We start from the raw sequence: 19,434 nt of genomic DNA on the forward strand, positions 1-19,434 counted from the left end.
GTAATTCTGCATAGAATGGCACCATCCACGTGGCCTTGCTCTATTGTTTTTAAGATTCACCACATGCCTTTTGGAAAACAACATTCACCCAACAAGCTTAGAATCTGGTGCAGGTTGAACAGAGAGGAAAATCTTTTTTTCTGCCATTTTCTCTTTTCACATCAGCACAAGAGAAGCCCATTCCTTCCATCTGATCTCCTGTCTGCACTGTCGGTGGTCCGCCTAGCTAGCTGAATTTATATTTGAATATCTTCCAGTAATATTGCCTATGCACGCTGGCGTTTCGCTAACAGGTGATACATTGTGCGTGACTGTGTCAAGCCGTCCTGTAGTCCAAATTGAGTGGGTTTCATCAGCATGTGCCCCGTGAAAGATGGTAATTAGCAAGGCATGTAAAGCTGGCTCGGAAACGAGATTTGAAAACAAACAGGCGCATTTGAATGGGATTAGAAAGGTAAATGACAAAGTGCAGGTTTCAAGGAGCATGAGTAATGACTAGGTAAAAGAGCGGACTAAAATCGTACAGTTTTATGACGGCTGTTCTGATGCCTAAGAAACCTGTGAGGACATGACTTTCACAACTTGCACCTTAATGAATGCACAGGCATGGCAGCCATTTCTCCCAGGGAAACTGGTCTCTGTTGTCTGGAGGATAATTGGGATTCTGGGAGAATCCCAGCCTCCACCAGGGAATTCCAATGAAGAAACCAAGGAAAACAAAAGGTAATAAATCCATTTTCCAGACCCCACGATGTTTGAGCAATTGCCTGTGTGATATTATGAAGCTAATAATTAATGTGAGGAGGGGGAGGAGGGGGAGTTGGTTCTTATATGCCACTTTTCTCTACCCGAAGGAGTCTCAAAGCAGCTCACAGTCACCTTCCCTTTCCTTTTCCCACAACATACACCCTGTGAGGGAGGTGAGGCTGAGAGAGCCCTGATATTACTGCTCGATCAGAACAGTTTTAACAGTGCCATGGCGAGCCTAAGGTGACCCAGCTGGCTGCATGTGGGGGAGTGCAGATTCAAACCCAGCATGCCAGATTAGAAGTCTGCACTCCCAACCACTACACCAAACTGGATCTCTATATACTCCATCCATATACCGAGGAGTAATCATTGAGGAAGCTCCTGGAAAACGGGTTTATTACCTAGGACCCCATTTTGATTACTCTGTATTGAAATAAATCTTAGAGAGAATATTTGGGATTTTGAAGCATTTATTTATTTATCAGCCTTTCGATTTCCTTGGTTTCTTCATTGGATCTTTGTGAGGAACCGTCAGTTCTTTTGGTCCACCAAGGAGTTGGCAACTCTCACACATGCAGAATGTTCCTTTGTTTAAAACATTTTTATGCCGCTTTTCCATCTGATTAAGGTCCCCAAGGCAGCAAACATGGAGGCATTAAAAATATTTGCGCATTAAAAATAGCATTTTAAACTATAGACTACTTCAGTAAAAAACAAATAAGCACCAACAGCCAAATTGGGGAGGAAGGCTAACAACAGTTGTCGGGACTATGCCAAACAACACAAAAAGTCATTGTCCAGTGGCTGGAGACACCAATAGAAGGAGACAGATGAATCTCCCGGGGAACAGAGTCCTAAAGTTTTGGTGCCTCAATTGAGAAAACTCTTTCTTTCTCTGGTTACCACCCATCTAACCTCATATGGCCGAGGTGACAGAAGGAGGGCCTCTAAAGATGAGTGGAGCCAGTGGGCAGGTGCAGGAGGGAGAAGACGGTCTTCTGACCCCTAGCCATATTAAGCTATAAAGGTCAATGCCAGCACCTTGCATTGTGCTTGAAAGCAAAGTGGGGTGGAAAAGACTGGAGTGGTATAGTCCCAACAACCACTTTGGCCACAGCCCTGGCAGAGTTGTCAGCTTTCTGCAGGGCCTGCAAGGCGGAGCTCTTGGTATGGTTGAGGGCAGGATAAGGTATCGGTGTTACCATCGGAGGATCCCCCCCCCACCAATGTTTGATTAGATCTGGTCCCTCTCTCCCAGTGAAAGAGGACTTGACCCATGGGCTGAATGCGGGGTGGGGTGGGAGATTAGAGCTCCTATAGGAATAGATCGCCATCTGATTAATTGCAATGTATGGGGTGTTTTATTGTATTTTATTACTGTTGTGAACTGCCGCAAGACCTTCTGGAGAGTGACAGTATAGAAATTTATGGATGGATGGATGGATAGATAAGCATTCTGTGCTAGCTGTAGCTTTCAGACAGTATTCAAGGGCAGCCCGTCATCTAAACTAGAACATGCCCCACAGTGGCAAGGTCTTTCCAGCATGGGAAAGGCTGAAATATATGAAAGGCCCTCTGGATTCCATTGCTACCTGTTGATCCAGTAGGGGGGAACACCCCCAGGCTATGAACCTGCTTGTTTAGGGAGAGTAGAAGAAGAATTGGTTCTTATATGCCGCTTTTCTCTACCCGAAGGAGTCTCAAAGTGGCTTACAATCACCTTCCCATTCCTCTCCCCACAACAGACACCCTGTGGGGTGGTGAGGCTGAGAGAGCCCTGATATTACTGCTCGGTCAGAACAGCTTTATCAGTGCTGTGGTTAGTCCAAGGTCACCCAGCTGGCTGCATGTGGAGGAGTGCAGAATCAAACCCAGCTTGCGAGATTAGAAGTCCACACTCCTAACCACTACACCAAGCTGGCTTTCTTGCACAGCTCCACCCAAAACAGGAGACAGGAGATAACCCACGTCCTGGGTCACACCCTCCTCCTGCCCACTGTACCTTCATTTTGTTGGGATTAAGATTCAGTTTGTTAGCCTCCATCCATTCCAAAACTGCCTCTAGGCATCTGCTCACACAGTTTCCACAGACTCCCTGGGATCTGCTGGTAAGGGCGGATTGGAGCCCTTTAGACTATAGGTGTGGGAATGGCATTTTAAAAATATTCTCTCAGGTATTGACATTCTCTGTAAGCAGAAAATTAGAAGTGCAAGAGGAGCATCTTAATGTCATACACTGAACTTCTAAAACTGCTGAAACAGCTTCTGAAATGCTGGTTTGGAAGGAGGCAGGCAGAGAGAGAGAGAGAGAGAGAGAGAGAGAGAGAGAGAGAGAGAGAGAGAGAGAGAGAGAGAGAGTCTTGCTCGCCTAGCTAGCCAGCCAGTCAATTGCTGCTGCTGCTACTGGAGGTGATTAGAGAGAGAAGGAGAAGGGGGAGCTCCACTGGAGGCAAGCATGGCAAACATTATGAGACCCAGAGGGTTATATTTCCAGCCTCTGAATCACACTTCAGCACCATCTGAAGTGGAGGCCTTTCATTGCCCCATGCAATTCTGCTGCCTGAGCCTTTCAGCTGAAAGAGTTACAGGACAGATTTATTTTAAAGTAACAGCCTGGCAAATAGTGATGAGAATTGCACCACACATTAGCAAGCAGAAATCCTAGGGGTCAGTACTAGGAGTGTGTGATGGGCTTTTTAAAAATGCTATAATAATGGGATAGGAGTGTGTGATCATTTTTACTGTGGTTGCTTATTTCCAGGTAAGACATTAGAGGTTTGCGATTCAAACCCCTGCGGTTCTAGAGTACAGGAACATTATTTATAGTGGGGAATATATATGAGGGTCTGGGGGAACTGTTTCTAATGAGAATACCACCAGCATTGTACATTATACGGTCCTCCTTGTAATCTAAAGCCCCTACCCCAGTTTAGAATAGGACTAAGAGGGTCAATTTCACCAAAACCCAAGAGAGCAGCGGCCTCTTGGCATAATTCCCTCCACTGATGCCTAAATTGTCAGTAGCAAGAGAGTTCCAGTTGGCCATAGCATTAAGAGGAAAAGCTTTCTGAATTCTCCTACTCTTATAGTGACTGATAATCACTGAAAACTCAGCATTTGCTACCCTTCCTTGCTGTGGCCCGTTGAATATTATGGGGACCAGGAATGCTTATTGGCTTGCATAGGCTGGCTCCATTGAAATATTTATTTATTTGCAACATGCTAGCCTGAATGGTAAGTAAACAGAAGCAGTGCAGTAAATAACTCCATCTCAACAAAATGTCTCCAGCACTTTCATCTTGTCAGCCGAGGCATTATGAGAGGCTGCATATTAGGCTCTCATTAAGCTTCAAAGACAAAAACCTCCCATGAAATACTTTCTGACACCGTGGGATGAATGATGCCACAGCAGTAACACATTTGTATTACTGGTGTTTTAGGATGAAGAGAAACATTTAAACAGCACCGTGAGGATGTTGAGCATAAATGGATATGACAGTTTTATTCAACACAGCTTCTACCACTTTTTTCCCTCCAAAATGCAAAGTGCTTTCCCAACAAAAAAAAAGAGGACAGACTCAGGTGTTGTTTTGTTAAACTGAAATCAAGGTCTCTGTTCTCCCTTTGATGCATCTGCACTTTCCACTGGCGTTAATTGGGAACCGCTGGCTTTAAGGTGAGAATAGCAGCAGGCTTTCTAGGTTGGCATACAGCAAAGATGGAAATCCGGAAAATGTGGAGCTGGGTTTTGTACGGAACTGGGATATTCCTAGACAATGAGTCTTCTAGGAATATCTCAGCCATCAAAGTCCATGGAAAGATTAGCCACTGCCTAAAGCACTCAATAGTATCTAGCAGGACAGTTGCATAAAAATCCCATTACTTGAATTGTGCATTTTGCCTGAGCCCTAAACATGGACAACAACAGAGACCCTAGTCCCAGCTCTTGCAATATCCCTTTTTGGTCCTTTTTTGTGAAGCAAAACAACACTCTGTAATTATACATCTTTATTTAATTTTTCAAAGTCCTGTACTATGGTACTTCTCAATGTGGTTGCTATCACAACACATGGAAAATGAATACCATCTCCCAGATGCAGGATGTTTATCCCACTGTCAGGTGGGAGTTGGTTTTGCTGGGTTGTTGAAGGTGGTTTGAAAGTTAGAATTCAGCTTGTGGAATCCTAGAGTTGGAAGGAACCATAGAGGCCATCTAGTCCAACCCCCTGCTCAATGCAGCATCACCCTAGAGTATCCATGATAAGTATCTGTATAATCCTATCCCATGCTCACTTCTGCTAAACAAGCTTTGTGGGGGTTATAGGCTTTCAAATACATGCAAAGCCTATTTCACTGATGCAGCAAGGTTAGAAAAGCAAGGCACATTTGGGGAATTTCTGGAAGGGCAGGATAAAGTTGTATTAGACAGACATTCCAAAATGTTTGAAATTGTTGCAAAACTGCTCTGGGGAGTAAGGTAAAGGTAAAGGTATCCCCTGTGCAAGCACCGGGTCATGTCTGACCCTTGGGGTGACACCCTCCAGCGTTTTCATGGCAGACTCAACACGGGGTGGTTTGCCAGTGCCTTCCCCAGTCATTACCGTTTACCCCGCAGCAAGCTGGGTGCTCATTTTACCGACCTCGGAAGGATGGAAGGCTGAGTCAACCTTGAGCCGGCTGCTGGGATTGAACTCCCAGCCTCATGGGCAAAGCTTTCAGACGGCTGCCTTACCACTCTGCGCCACAAGAGGCTCTGGGGAGTAGGATGGGATATATGTCTTGGTGATGTCACAGGTTCTGCCCAGTCAAAATCAGGCAGGAGGGAAAAGCATGGAATAAGCATCTGAGCAGAAGCAACACTGTCACTACCAATATCTTTGCTTTTGCAACAGCAGTCAGAGCAGAATGGGAAATAGTCCATATGTGGAAGCATCCCATGTTTCTCCTAAAACCACTATCATCTTTCTTAAATATGACTTCTTGTTTCCAACCAAACACTCTAGGGAAGTTGGGTTTTTTTGGCTTGACCTGCTTTATCATTTGGTAAGCCTCTGGAGTGCAATATGGAGGAAGCAATAAAGCTCAAATTGCCATAAGCCTAATGAGTAAGATAAGATAAAGAAAATAAAAAAAACCACTGGATTTCCCCACTGGATTTACCCCGGTAGCCAAATCTGTCTTGGGACACTTAAAAATGTTTTGATAACATCATGCTCAGGTATTGAGCATCGTGGCATCGCAGCATTAAATAGATCTCCCCTCCTTGTGGATATTGACATGTTTCCCCTTCCCCCTGTATAAAGACCGCTCTTTGCATTCTTCCTCTCACGGTGAACTCAGAACCTGGCAATTGCATCTCTGCTGGCCTGGCAATTTATAGCACGTCAATAAAAACCTCCCCAGGCAAATCAGAGTCTGTGTTCGTTAGCTCCGGGCTTATGTAGTTTCGGTTTGTGTCTGACTTAGTAAATTGCTTTTTGCTCAATAATTTATTGCCCTCCAACTGTTTTATTGTCATTTTGATTTATTAATGAGTTTGGCTCGAGAAGGCTGCCCTCGTACTGCCTGGTGCAACAGACTCCTGCCCTGGCCACAAATGTATAAATGCAATCAAGCTTGCTTTAAAGAACGCAGCAGCTGTAGATGCGCCAGGCAGAGCAGCATTCTCTGGGGCATCTGTGGCTCCTGTCAACAAGGGCTATGGCTACGCTGTGATTTAGTGGGAACAAAATGTGGGGTGGGTGACAGAAACCTCCTTCTGAGGAGCCTCAGCTCTGTGTAGGGGTCAAGAGTGGAAGACTCTAACCTGGAGAACTGGGTCCGATTCCCCACTCCTCCTCCACATGCAGCCAACTGGGTGACATTTGGCTAGTCACAGTTCTCTTAGGGCTGTTCTCACAGAGCCGTTCTCAGCCCCACCTGCCTCATAGGATGTCTGTTGTGGGGAGAGGAAGGGAAAGATGGTTGCAAGCTGCTTTGGGACTCCAAAAATAAGCCTAAAAAAACACACACACACACACAAAAACGAAGCAGGTAAATAAGAGGGAGAATTTTAAAAGCCACAAACAAAGCAAGCCAGGGAGGGCTAGTAGATTCTCAGTCTGAGAGACCCAAGTTCAAATCCTCACTCAGCCATTAAGTTCTTTGAGTGACCTTGGGTCTGTCTGTCTGTCTGTCTGTCTCTCATCCTAACCCAATAGGATTGCTGTCGTGAGGAGAAAAAGGGAAAGAGGTCACCGCACACGCTCCCTCAAGCTTTTGGAAGGAAGGGCAGGATAAAGATGTATTAGACAGACATTTCAAAATGTTTACAGCTGTTGCCAAACTGCTCTGGGCAATAGGGCGGGATGTATGTCATGGTGATGTCCCAGGTTCTTCCCATTAGCACCACCCACAGCTGGCTTGTGCGGAAAATGTGAGTTGCCCCCTCCCCAAGAACCGAACCCGGGAATAGAAAGCGAGGGGTTTCCAAACCAGCCCTGCTTCCCTGCAAATGTTATGCCTCTTCACCTCTAGAGCAGGGGTAGTCAACCTGTGGTCCTCCAGATGTCCATGGACTACAATTCCCATGAGCCCCTGCCAGCGTTTGCTGGCAGGGGCTCATGGAAATTGTAGTCCATGGACATCTGGAGGACCACAGGTTGACTACCCCTGCTCTAGAGAGAACAACACGTTATTTGCTCATCCGTGAGGGGTTTGACTTCAGCGACGTTCTTGCTGAACACATCTGCAGTTCCAGTCAAAAAGCCTGCCAGGAACAAGCTGTTTCATTTTGTGTGGTTAGCAGGGGAGCCTGCTGATGCTTCCTCTAACTAATACAGAGAGCATTTGCCCCACAAGGGAAGGTGTGCTGGCGTGGAATGGGTGGCCCACCTGTCCTGATAAATGTTTAAAATCGCCCTGCAGTCATTTTGTAAAGACCTGTGTTCCAGACCCTGTTAAAGGAGGGAGATTGGTCAGTCTAGGTAGCCTAAGATGTAACTTTCAATGTACAATTTGAGCGACTAATTATATTAGCAAAGGGTGATGCAAGAAAGTTCTCAACGCTGTGTGCATGCCCTCCTTCATCTCACAGTTATGGCTTAGGCTTGTGGCTCTGTTTGGGGCTTGGGATTTTTCGTGTCAAATTGATGAACAGCTGCACAACCTCCCTTTCTTTCCCGGGAGGAGGAGCAAAGCAAACAGTGGAGCCCACTTTCTAATCCTCTGAGCATCCAAGCGTTAAAAGTCACTTGGCTTAGAGACTGGATGTTCCAGACATGGTGGGCAGAACCAAACTGCATTTTGAAAGCCCAAAGTGGGTGTGTGATGTAGAGCTCTTGGAAGCGCAAAAACGGGGGAATCGGCACCTCACATGCTGACAAAAGAGGTTCGGCTCCGAAGTGAAATATAATCAGATTTTACAAGGGGGGGGGGGTGGGAAGCAGCTGCAGTTCAAGAAGAATTTTATCTCATTTCTCCATTTTTCTAAGTAAAGACTTTGACCTTTCCCAAAACCCAGTGAACAGCAATCGGATACAATCAGCTGATGCAAGAAAAGGCTTCTGGAGCTTTAGTAATTAGGTAAAAGAGGAAAAAACTAGCGGGTTGCTTTTAGAGGGAAGTTGACAGGTTCATGGAGGAGAGTCCATCAATGGCTATTAGCCAAGGTGACTAAATGAAATCACCATAGTCAGAGGCGGCAAACCTCAGAATGCTAGTCAGGCAAAATTTGGGGAAGGCTTTGGCCTCTATGCACTATAAGTTGACCCTTGCTTGGCTACTGTGTAAAAAGGGATCCTGCACTGGATGGACCACTGTTCTGATCTGGCAGAGTTCTTCTTATGTTCTTATGCCATTATGCTGTGAAGGTAAGAAATTTTGACCCTTCCAACATTCTCTGTCCTATGCAATTGTTCAAAGGACAGGTGTACACTTACTTCTAATTCTGCATGGTGAGTGCTGTCCATAGAGGATACCATGATTGGTTCTGCACTTACTTTGTTTTTTCCATTGTTGATCCTGCTAAATTCAGATTGATTTGAACCTTGGTCTTCCTCCTTCCTATGCCCCCAAATAGAAACAGAAAGGGTTCTGCACTTTATTATTATTATTATTATTATTATTATTATTATTATTAATATTATTATTATTATTATTAATAATAATAATATTATTATTATGGAACAACCTCCTCTTCAGCAGTCAAGTGGAACCCCCTTGCTTCAGTCGTAGCCTCGCTGGTAAGTTGGGAACCACCGCAGTCGCATTCACACCAGCTCAGGTACCCAAGGCAAGGTCACACACATCTCTTCTTGGCCTGCAGCTCCAGGGATACTGTCCTGGGGATCAGTGTTTGCATGTGTGTCTGGGGGTGTGGAGTTCACAAACAGGGCATGGTGGCCCTCTCCAGGTATTCATTCCTGCCATCTGCTGTTTGGTAGCAAATAATCATTGATTAATTTCATCCTTGAATTGTCCATAGGTACCTAAGGGCCACAAAGTCACAGCTGACAAATGGCAAACCCAGCAAAGGGCTTTTAAGGCAAGTGGGAGGCAGGAATGGTCTTCCAAGATGATCTCCTTTCCAAGTACCAACTCTGCTTAGCTTCCAAGATCTGATGATATTGAGCTGTGCTATGCTGGATGTCCTCCCCGAAACATCGTCCAAAAGTCATCACAGGCATTCATCACATTTTCCAAAATGGATACTTTAGATAATGTATAAAAATGATATTGGTGGATTGCAAATCTCACTGTGCCTTGGGAGAGCATGAATATTGCTTCCTAGTCCTCCATCTTCTCCCTGAATGTGATCAAGCTTTTCAGATAGTCCATACCATCTGTTACCTTTTCAGTCTTCCAAACAAGCGTGGAGAAGAGCCTAGAGCAGCCTTCCTCAATTGTTTTACTGTCGAGAAACCCTTGAAACACCCATCAGGCTTCGAGAAACTCCAGAAGTGGTGTGATCATGCTGAATATGGTTGGGAAGCATTGCTGTGCATATGCCCACATGGGGCTCCTCCACTTCCCACCCCCTCCAGGCCCATCATTGGCCATTTTGGGAAGAGGAGGGGTCGGGTCAACCTGACCATATATGGCCAATAAATATTTAACAATTAAAAAAATATATAGAAAATTAATTAACTCCCATCTATTCAGGAAACCCTTGCAGGTTTGTGAAGAAACCTCAAAGTTTCATAAAACCCTGCTTTAGTAACCTATTTATTTATATATTTACTTACTTACCTATTTATTTATTTACTTACTTACTTACTTACTTACTTACTTACTTACAGTTATATACCGCCACTCTCAAATGTCTCGCGGCAGTTTACAAAAATTCATAAGAACAATAAAATCCTGTAAAAACCCATTAAAACGTAATTAAACATGGGCTAAAGGTAAAGGTAAAGGTATCCCCTGTGCAAGCACCGAGTCATGTCTGACCCTTGGGGTGACGCCCTCTAGCGTTTTCATGGCAGACTCAATACGGGGTGGTTTGCCAGTGCCTTCCCCAGTCATTACCGTTTACCCCCCAGCAAGCTGGGTACTCATTTTACCGACCTCGGAAGGATGGAAGGCTGAGTCAACCTTGAAAACATGGGCTAGAGTAACCAAAAAAAAATCAACAAACAGGGCACCATAACGACTAACACATTTGTATTCTGGCATAAGGTTTCAAGACTACAGCTCACATCATCAGAGGAAGGCCTCAAAATTCCTTTTTGTTTTTTTTTTCTATACAAAATGAATATGGCTGCCCTATGGAATATGTGCTTAGTGGGGGTCTAGTGGTATCTGATTGCCTGTCTGCTGTTCAGGAAAATTGCCTCTGCCATTTTCTGGCATCACCTCCTAATTTATGCACGGGTTGGAACATCCTTGACAGAGAACTATTTGCTTATAAGGCTTTCTGCCACTGCTGTGCCATGAGATAATTGTGATGCTCCCAAATACCAAATTAGATACGAATAAAATTACCTATGCATCCTTAACACCCGCACGGCTGTTTCTGTTGACTGCAGGTGTTCCTCGGAGACTGCATGCAGACATCTTGTCAGGGCGTGTGGCAATCGTGTGGCAAATTATTTCTCTATTACCTCTGGGCCAATATGGATGTGGGGCTGTCATCCGATTGTTGCTGGCTGCTACAGTGTGACCGAGTGTGTACCGAATGGTAATGCAATTACAGGCCCTGTCAAAAAAAAAAAGAGACGCGTTGCTCTGAATATATTGAAAGCAGGAAATTTGTCGTGCCATGCCTTAAATTAATTTCCTTTGCCATCATCGAATCCCCCTGCCCCCTTTCGCCTTGCATGAAAGTGTCTCAGATTCTGCAAAAGCTCCCCGGTTAATTATGAAATCTCTAAAACATGAATAATGGCGGAGAGTTGACCACAGACAGAACGGCAGGCCGGCCTGCTCAATCTGAACGCTATCAGGATAATTTACAAGGACTGGAACCATCTAACTTCTCACTGCAGGCCAACCTTGTTTTAACCACTGCTTCTTGTAAATAGCTCCTAGGGTTCTCTATAAATCTGCTCCCATCCAATATTTCCCATTAATAAAAACAAAATGAACTCACAGCCGCCCCCCCCCCCCCCGCTTCAAGACTGCATTCTGCTGCAGAATCCTGTATGACAAATGAATTCTTCCAAATTATACTTGGTTCTGGTGTGTCACAGGCAACGCATCTGGTTTCTCTATCCCCCCCCACCCAACACTCAAGATACACCCAAGCACTTTGCCACCTCCCGTCAAATTCCTTTGTGTTATTTGGGCAACATAATAATTGGGACCAATAAAATACATTATAAACAATGTATAACATCCTAAAACCATTAAGCTGTGCTTATCACTAGCAGCAACGTCAACATGGCTCTCATTTCATTGCAGGTTGCTTCCCAACAGATGTTTCCAAGGGCATTCAGTGTTATAGGCTCACTGGCCCCAACCAAACACTTGGCAGAAGAGCTCCATCTTACAGGCTCTGCAGAACTGAACCAGCCCCATCAAGGCCATGATGTCCTCTGGGAGCTCATTCCACTATGTGGGGTCCAGGACTGAAAATGGCCCTGGTTGAGGCCAGATGTACTTCTTTGTGGCCAGGGGCCACCAGTTGGTTGACATTAGCAGAGCACAGTGTTCTATGGGGGACCTAGGCAGAAAAGTGGTCTCTCAAGTATACTGGGCCCGGACTGTGGATGTCTTAAAGGTATTTACTAGCACCTTAAACCTGATCTGGAATTCAACCAGTGTAACTGCTGAAGTGCTGGCCAAATGTGGGAACTCCAAGATGTTCCTGTACATACCTGGGCCACAACATTCTGGATCAGTTGTAACATTTGGGTCAGGGATAAGGGTAGGCCCAAGTACAGTGATTTACAGAAGTCCAATCTTGAGGTGACCGTGTTGTGAATCCCCATGGCTAGGTGCTCTAGGACCAAGGAGGGCGCTAGTATTGGCTTGGTAAGGTGGGAAAATGTTTATTTAAAACACTTATTCCAGTTTTCCTGGATAATATGGCTGCTTTGGAAGGTGGACTGCATGGCACTATAGGCTATCAAGGTCCTTCTCCTCCCTAAACCTCTCTCTCTCAGGCTCCACCCTAAAATCTCCAGGTATTTCCAAACTCAGAGTTGGCAGTCATATGTACAGGAGAGCATACAATGGCTTTATGACTGCCACAAGAACTAATCAGTCAACATTCTGCCTTTTAGAGTCTGGTTTCCCAAGGAAAGTTATTCATCTGACCAAAATGGGATCAATACCATCCTACAGTGGACTTTCATTCATACTTTCCATGCAGTAGGCACCCTTAGAAATCTAGCACATCAGGAAGAAAAAGTCTAGCTTAGTACTTTCCATAATATGCTTCTTTTCTGCAGGCAGGGAGTTCCTTGGGTGAGGAAGCAAGGTTTGGTCTGTAATTATTGTCACTCTGACTTGTCTGTAGATCTGCTCATGGAAAAAAATAACTTGTGTAGGTGGATCCTGGTGGGCATGCAAGTTCATTTCCTGGAGCAGAGATCTAAGATGTGAGCAGGAAGACCTCATTAGTGATTGCGTAAATACCTCTATGGCAATGATACAGATGGTGTTCCAAAAACCACTGTCCTGAACTCCAAAGTGCATTTTATTTTAAATCAAGCTAATTCTGCAATCACCGTAGAATCCTGCACAGAGTTAATTGAGTCCAAACACATTGATGGCAGTGGGTTTAGACACAGAGTACTCTGCATGGGCCATATCACGCGACCCAACTCAGTGGAGAAAGCAATTATGCTAGGGTTGGTCAGTGGGAAAAGGAAACCAGGCCGACAAAGGGCATGGTGGTTGGACATGATCAAGATGGACACCGGCCAGAACACTACACGGCTGAGGGAGGCAGTGTGGGATTAGGGATCGTGACGGCGACTGTGCCATGGGATCACCAAGAGTCAGAAACAACTGAATGGCTGACAACAATTATGCATGAGATGTCACTGCCATACACCCTGTCCTGATTACCGTGTTTGGTTCCCAGAGGGTGATGGTTTTGCCACGGCCATAGAGAGAGAGAGAAAGAGCTGTCTGTTGAAATGAACAGGAAAAGAGGATGACCCAGCATGAGGTGGAGCAACTCAATAAAAGAAGCCTCAATCTTCCGTTTGCTAAAACCAGAGAATGGCTGTTAAAGAATGGCTTTGAAGAATGTTCATTCATAGGGTCGCCAGAAGTCAGAAGTGATTTGACAGCACTGAATGCACACATCTGCAAGCATCTCCTGTCTCTGTAAACCACTGAACTAATGGAAAAAAGGAGTACATGTTCAACCACAGGGCAAGAAAGCCAGGGCACTAAACTCTAGCTTTCTGACTATTGGTTAACTGCACAGTGCTAAGTTAGGGAGAGGTGGTGGCTCACTGTTTGAGCACTGACTCAACACTAAGAAGGTCCCAGGTTCAGTTCCTGGCATTTCCCATTAATCTCCAGGAGTAGATTCTGTGAAAGATCACCACTACGGGGTCAGGTATCCCACTGTAGAGGCATGTTCACAATGGATGATCTTGACAGGCTGGAAAACTGGGATAAAATGAATTTTAATAGTGAAAAATGTAAAGTTCTGCATTTAGGTAGAAAAAATCATATGCATCACTATAGGATGGGTAAGACTTGTCTTGGCAGTAGTACATTTGAAAAGGATCTGGGGGTCTTAGTAGACCAGACACTGAACATGAGTCAGCTGTGTGACTCAGTAGCTAAAAAGGCAAACAGGGTTTTTTGGCGGTATTAAAAAATTATAGCAGGGGTAGTCAACCTGTGCTCCTTCAGATGTTCATGGACTACAATTCCCATGAGCCCTTGCCAGCAAATGCTGGCAGAGGCTCATGGGAAATGTAGTCCATGAACATCTGGAGGACCACAGGTTGACTACCCCTGAACTATAGTATCCAGATCACTCAAGTTGATGTTTCTGCTTTATTCCACTCTGGTAAGACCTCACTTGGAGTATTGTGTTCAGTTATGGGCACAAGTGAAGGAAGAGGTAGAGAAACTGGAGCGTGTCCAGAGAAGGGCTACAAAGATGGTGAGGAGTTTGGAAACCAAGTCATATGCGGAAAGGTTGAGGGAGCTTGGTCTGTTCAGCCTGGAGAGAAGGTGACTAAGGGAACAGGCTTCCTTGGGAGGTGCTGGGTTCTCCTTCTTTGGAAGATTTTAAGCAGAGGCTAGATAGTCATCTGACAGAAATACTGATTTTATGAATTTAGGCAGATTGTGAGCGGGTGGGCAGGAAGGGATGTGCCAGTGTTTGTCTCTTGTGGCCCTTCCTTGCATACCTAGGGAACTGCTGATTCCCACTGTGAGATGGTAGGTGAATTACCTCCAGGCCAGGCTGGAGATTTTTGGTGGTGATGAGGGGATCACTTGGGCATGAAATTGGGGCCACTATGGATAGGCAGGTAGTTGTGAGTTCCTGCATTGTTCAGGGGGTTAGATCAGATGACCTAGCTCTATGATTCTATACTATAATTTACTAAACAGGCTGATAAACTACAGGGGGAAAGGCAGTGCCTGTTGATAGTGATGATGTTGTAGAGTGTAGACCTGTGGTCCGAGATCAAAAATTTATGATGCTAGGAAGGGAAATTAGAGACCAGGAGCTCCAAGGACACATTCTCCGAAAGACTGCCTAGTCTTTGCTCAGGACCAGGGAATCTGATAGAAATGAGGGGGTTCCAAGAATTTAGCTCTGTCAAGTATTGGGGAAATGTTTTTGGTAAAGCTTGTTCAGAATAGCCAAACTCCACTTGAATCAGAATGCAAGTTGACTGCCAGAACTCAATACCTAAAAGGTCACAGAAAAGCTGTTCTCCTGGGGGAAAGCCAAGAGGAGCTGGAGATTATCTTGTCTGGGATGACTCAATCTAAAAGGATGATGGACTGACTTGTCTGGGTCACGTAAATGGGGATGGGTTAGAACTTGACAATGTGAAATTACCAGGAAATCACATCTGTCTAAGGAGACTGAAGGGCCAGGGGGGAAAGTGTGTCACCTCAAGGAGCACATGAGAGCATAGGTGTTTATAGGACATTAAAAACCTCCGAGTTAAGGAGGGGAAAGCTGCAGTGTTTCTTGTAGGAAACAGACATCTTAGGAGCCTTCCAGGCAGAGATTCCAGGAAAGAAGCTGCTAGCAAAAAGGAATAGGTCTGTACTATTGAACAGATGGCAGGGAGGGGTCAGCAAGGAAAAGACCCTGAGGTGGTTTGAGATGGCAAATAGACTCTGAAAAATCTCCTTCATTTGGACCCATTTGAGGGGAGGGGGGGCTTAACCCCAAGAAAATTAGATGAAAGAAATAACACAATAAGCTTCTGATTGAATCAATTAAAACCTATTATAATGGTGCAAACTTAAATGGACTCCGGGGAATGGTAGAGGACAGGAAGGCCTGAAGGATCATTGTCCATGGGGTTGCGAAGGGTCAGACATGAGTTCGCACCGAAGAACAACAACATAATGGTTCAAGACAGAAAAATAAAAGAAAAAGAGTAAAAATTCAAGAAAAAAGCGAGAAGGAACTAATTCAGAAGTTTCATGAAGGTTCTGGAATGTAACCCCCTCCCCTTTTAAACATCCTGGGCACGGGGCCTGAATCTTCTGGGCAGATGCCTGTTTTGCATGCCAGGATTACAGGATTTTGGAGTGTCTTCCCACTGCCTTACCCCCCAACAAGGCAACCTTTGTGAGCTGAAGCAGTGGCTGCCATGTTCTCTCCTTGACATCAGAAGGAAAGGATCCACACAGGTTACACGAAGAGGTGGGAGTCAAGTTGCCAAATGCTGAGGAAATAGAATTGACTGCAACCTTTTCAGACTGCAGGGGTCTGTGTCTCATTTTGGAATGCCCCCCTGTAGAAGAAAACCCCCTTGCAAACTGAAAAAGCAGGCCAGGAAGCAAGGAGATCGGGGAGAAAGTCTCTCCGTGTTGTGGTAGTTTTCAAAATATGCAAATGAACTCTTAGAGCAGGGGTTGTCAAACTGTGGCCCTCCAGATGTCCATGGACTACAATTCCCAGGAGCCCCCTGCCAGCATTCGCTGGCAGGGGGCTCTTGGGAATTGTAGTCCATGGACATCTGGAGGGCCGCAGTTTGACTACCCCTGCCTTAGAGCGTGAATCCTGCCCCTGGAGTCTGAAGCACTGCATTCCACCATGAAGTCCGTTCCAACACCTAGATGAACTTCTAGCACCTCATTCCCCATCGTGTGTAAATGGGGTCACGCATTCAGGTTACTGCTCATCAGGTGGCCATTCTAAACCGTGCGTATTCTGGAAGATCTCCAGTGACTCAAATGACGGCCCAGAGGATGAAGCAAGCTGACTCATCCTCCTGCCATTTTCTGTCCTTCCCCCACACACACACACTTGATTGTATTGGCACCATCGCTGTTTGTTTTGCTGGTTCCGGGGTGCAGTATAAAAATGCCTGGCTTCAGGCGCTTGCAAGATTCTGAGCGCATTAAGACATGCTTGACAGGTACATTCAGTCTTCACTCGGGCAGGTGTGGAGATCAAGGGGCTAAATGGCATTCAGGTACAGGCCTCAGTCCCAGGTTCTTGCCGGCACCCCTTCTCCCCACAACAGTCACCTCCAAGCAACACTGCCTGTTAAATACGAAGACACATCGCCAGCAAAACATAAGGGAGCAAAGCTTGTGCCAAACTCCTATGGAAGGCCAATCGCTTTGTGCGTCTCAAGGTGTTTGGTATTCTTGCCGTTCTGTTGAAAAGGCTATTTTTATCTGTTGTATTTCGGACCAAAGGGATTCTTCTGTTCCGCTCAGGATGGATGTGTAATGAAATGCCTCTTGGCAAACAGTCCACAGGCAGCTCTGCTCTTTGCATCTGAATAAGTCAGAAAGGAAGAGGAAGGGGGCGGGGTGTTGTTTAAATTAAACAACAAGAACTACGAATCAAGAAACCTGACCCTCAGTGGCAACCGGGCAACAATATTGTAAGAAGAGAAGTCAATTTTTTTTTAATCCAATGCTTGAAAATCAGAGGTTTGGATTTGCAGAGAGAACTGTTAGAAGATTGACAAAATGACCCAAGTTCTTGACTTCCTGGAAGTCCTAGGGTCAGGTTGCCATGCTCCTGCAGCGCATGCCAGAGCAAGTAGGAAATCTTCCTCCCTTTGAACATCCCTGTGCTCATTGCTGAAAGTTAACTTGGCAGTTTGCATCCCTCCTGCCAGCCCCCAGCAGGAGGTGACACCATTGCAGTGCTATCAGGAGTGGAGTCCGTAAGGAATACCCAGATGACTCAGCAGATGGGATATATGAAAAGGTAGAACATGCTGAGAAAGAAAAAAACATGAAGCTCAGTCCAGGAAAACTCAAACCTCAACTGAGGACAACCCAAAGCTCAGTTCGCCTCCTGTTTTTCCTGCCTGGGACTATGAAAGGTTTGGAGGAGGGGGGCACTTGTGAGACACCTGGTAGTTCAGAATACATGGTGAGTAGCAGAGATGCCAGCCTCCAGGTGGGACACGGGGATCCCTTGGAATTACAGCTCATCTCCAAACTACAGAGATCAGTTCCCCTGGAAGAAATGGATGCTTTGGAGGGGGGACTGCATGGCATCATGACCCACTAAGGTTCCTGTCCTTAAATCTTCCGGAGTTTCCAAATTTGGATCTGGGAACCCTCTGCCCCATCCTGTGCTGGTGGCCCGGGGGGGGGGGGCTGGCAACCCTAGATAGTAGGCTGCACAAAAATTACAAGTTCTCCAGGCCCAGTGCTGATGGTGAAAGCTCAGGCTAGAACTGCACATTAATAATTCTGCAGTTCCTTTTACAAAGGTTTCTTCCTTCATGCTATACTGCTATTAAGGGGTGCTGCAGAAAACCATATTGTGCCTTACTACATTTCAGCAGTTCCTTTACGGCAGTATTTGCAGCACTGTGATCAGCAGAAAATGCTCTCATTTTCAACTGGTTTGCTCCAGTCTTTTGTTAGGTGCCCAATGAACGAAGACGTTTCAAAAGCCTTGAGCTGACTTTGTAGCTTGAAAGGCAGTTGTTGTTTTCACTGTAAACGTGGGGATTTAAAGCTTAAATTCCCTGAAGCTCCATGGATGTCCTTAAAGCAGACACAGTCTTTCAACCTAGCCTACATCACAGGGCTATTGTGAGGATCCAGTTAGGGTTGCCGGCTTCCAGATGGTTAAGTGAGCAAAAAGTGGCCACACAGTGATGAATCCATGGGAGGCAAACATCTAAACAAGAAATGGTATGGCTTCTGTTTGAATACAAACAAAGTAGATTATTGTTAGGGAATGATTCCAGTGGGTAACCGTGTTGGTCTGAACCAGCAGAACACATTTAGAGTCCAGCGGCACCACCAATTTAGATTCAGGAAACTTTTATTGGCATAAAAGAGGAAATCCAGAATGAACAAACTTCACAGACAAGGACATCAAGGATAACAATAATAGTACCTTATTTGTTACCAGCCATCTCCATCAATGGGAGATTTATTCTTAAAATGGCCAAAAATAGCTGATGGGACTTTCTCACTCAACGTCATTTTAACCAGTCGCTTCTCTTCTAAGCAAACATATATCAGTTTCTTCATATAATCAATTAAGGAATGTTGATACTTCAAAAATTTAGGCTCTTGTGGTACCTTTAAGACCAGCAAAATTTTATTCATGGTACGAGCTTTTGTGTGCATGCACACTTCCTCAGATACATTATCATGGACTGCTAGGGAAAGAATCCTTCTTACTTCTCAAATAATTTCCGGTAAATAGATTTGTTTTCGCTGAACTTCATCAGGAGACCTAAAAAAATTCATACCGCATCCATCAAGCTTCAAAAAGGCCCATGCTCAGATGTTCCCTAAAGACGTTCAAGTGTTAAACGAAACAAGGAGAATCGTAGTCAATTCCACAGGTGCTGAGAATTAATCAACTTAAGTAGAAAAAGCAGGGATCATCGAATTGGGCTTTGTTGCAGGGTTGTTTTATGGTGGTTGGGGGTCTCCTGGGATTACAACTGATTTCCAGGCCACCAAGTTCAACTCCCCTAGAGCACGGATCCTGTGGAAACCTGGGGTTATGCAAGGGCACCCCTTGAGCTACATGGCCTTTCCCTGAGGTTTGGGTGGCTGTTGACATCACTGGAGCCCACATCCTCTGTGGTTCTCCAACCT

The 19,434-nt window shown here is 45.3% G+C and overlaps 1 protein-coding gene and 1 long non-coding RNA gene across 3 annotated transcripts in view; one reads left to right on the forward strand and one right to left on the reverse strand.

Moving 5' to 3' along the window:
• The window catches only part of RIMS4 (regulating synaptic membrane exocytosis 4), a 95,887-nt gene that overhangs the window by 34,657 nt on the left and 41,796 nt on the right, over window positions 1-19,434 (forward strand). The gene's annotated exons all lie outside the window — the stretch shown is intronic.
• LOC143836321 (uncharacterized) overlaps window positions 1-19,434 on the reverse strand; it is a 48,722-nt gene that overhangs the window by 2,379 nt on the left and 26,909 nt on the right. Inside the window, exon 2 of the long non-coding RNA XR_013230571.1 lies at window positions 10,714-10,927. This is a non-coding gene — a long non-coding RNA (uncharacterized LOC143836321). The remainder of the gene's footprint in view (window positions 1-10,713; window positions 10,928-19,434) is intronic.

Source organism: Paroedura picta, chromosome 4, assembly GCF_049243985.1.
Source record: "Paroedura picta isolate Pp20150507F chromosome 4, Ppicta_v3.0, whole genome shotgun sequence".
Classification (NCBI taxonomy): Eukaryota; Metazoa; Chordata; class Lepidosauria; order Squamata; family Gekkonidae; genus Paroedura; species Paroedura picta.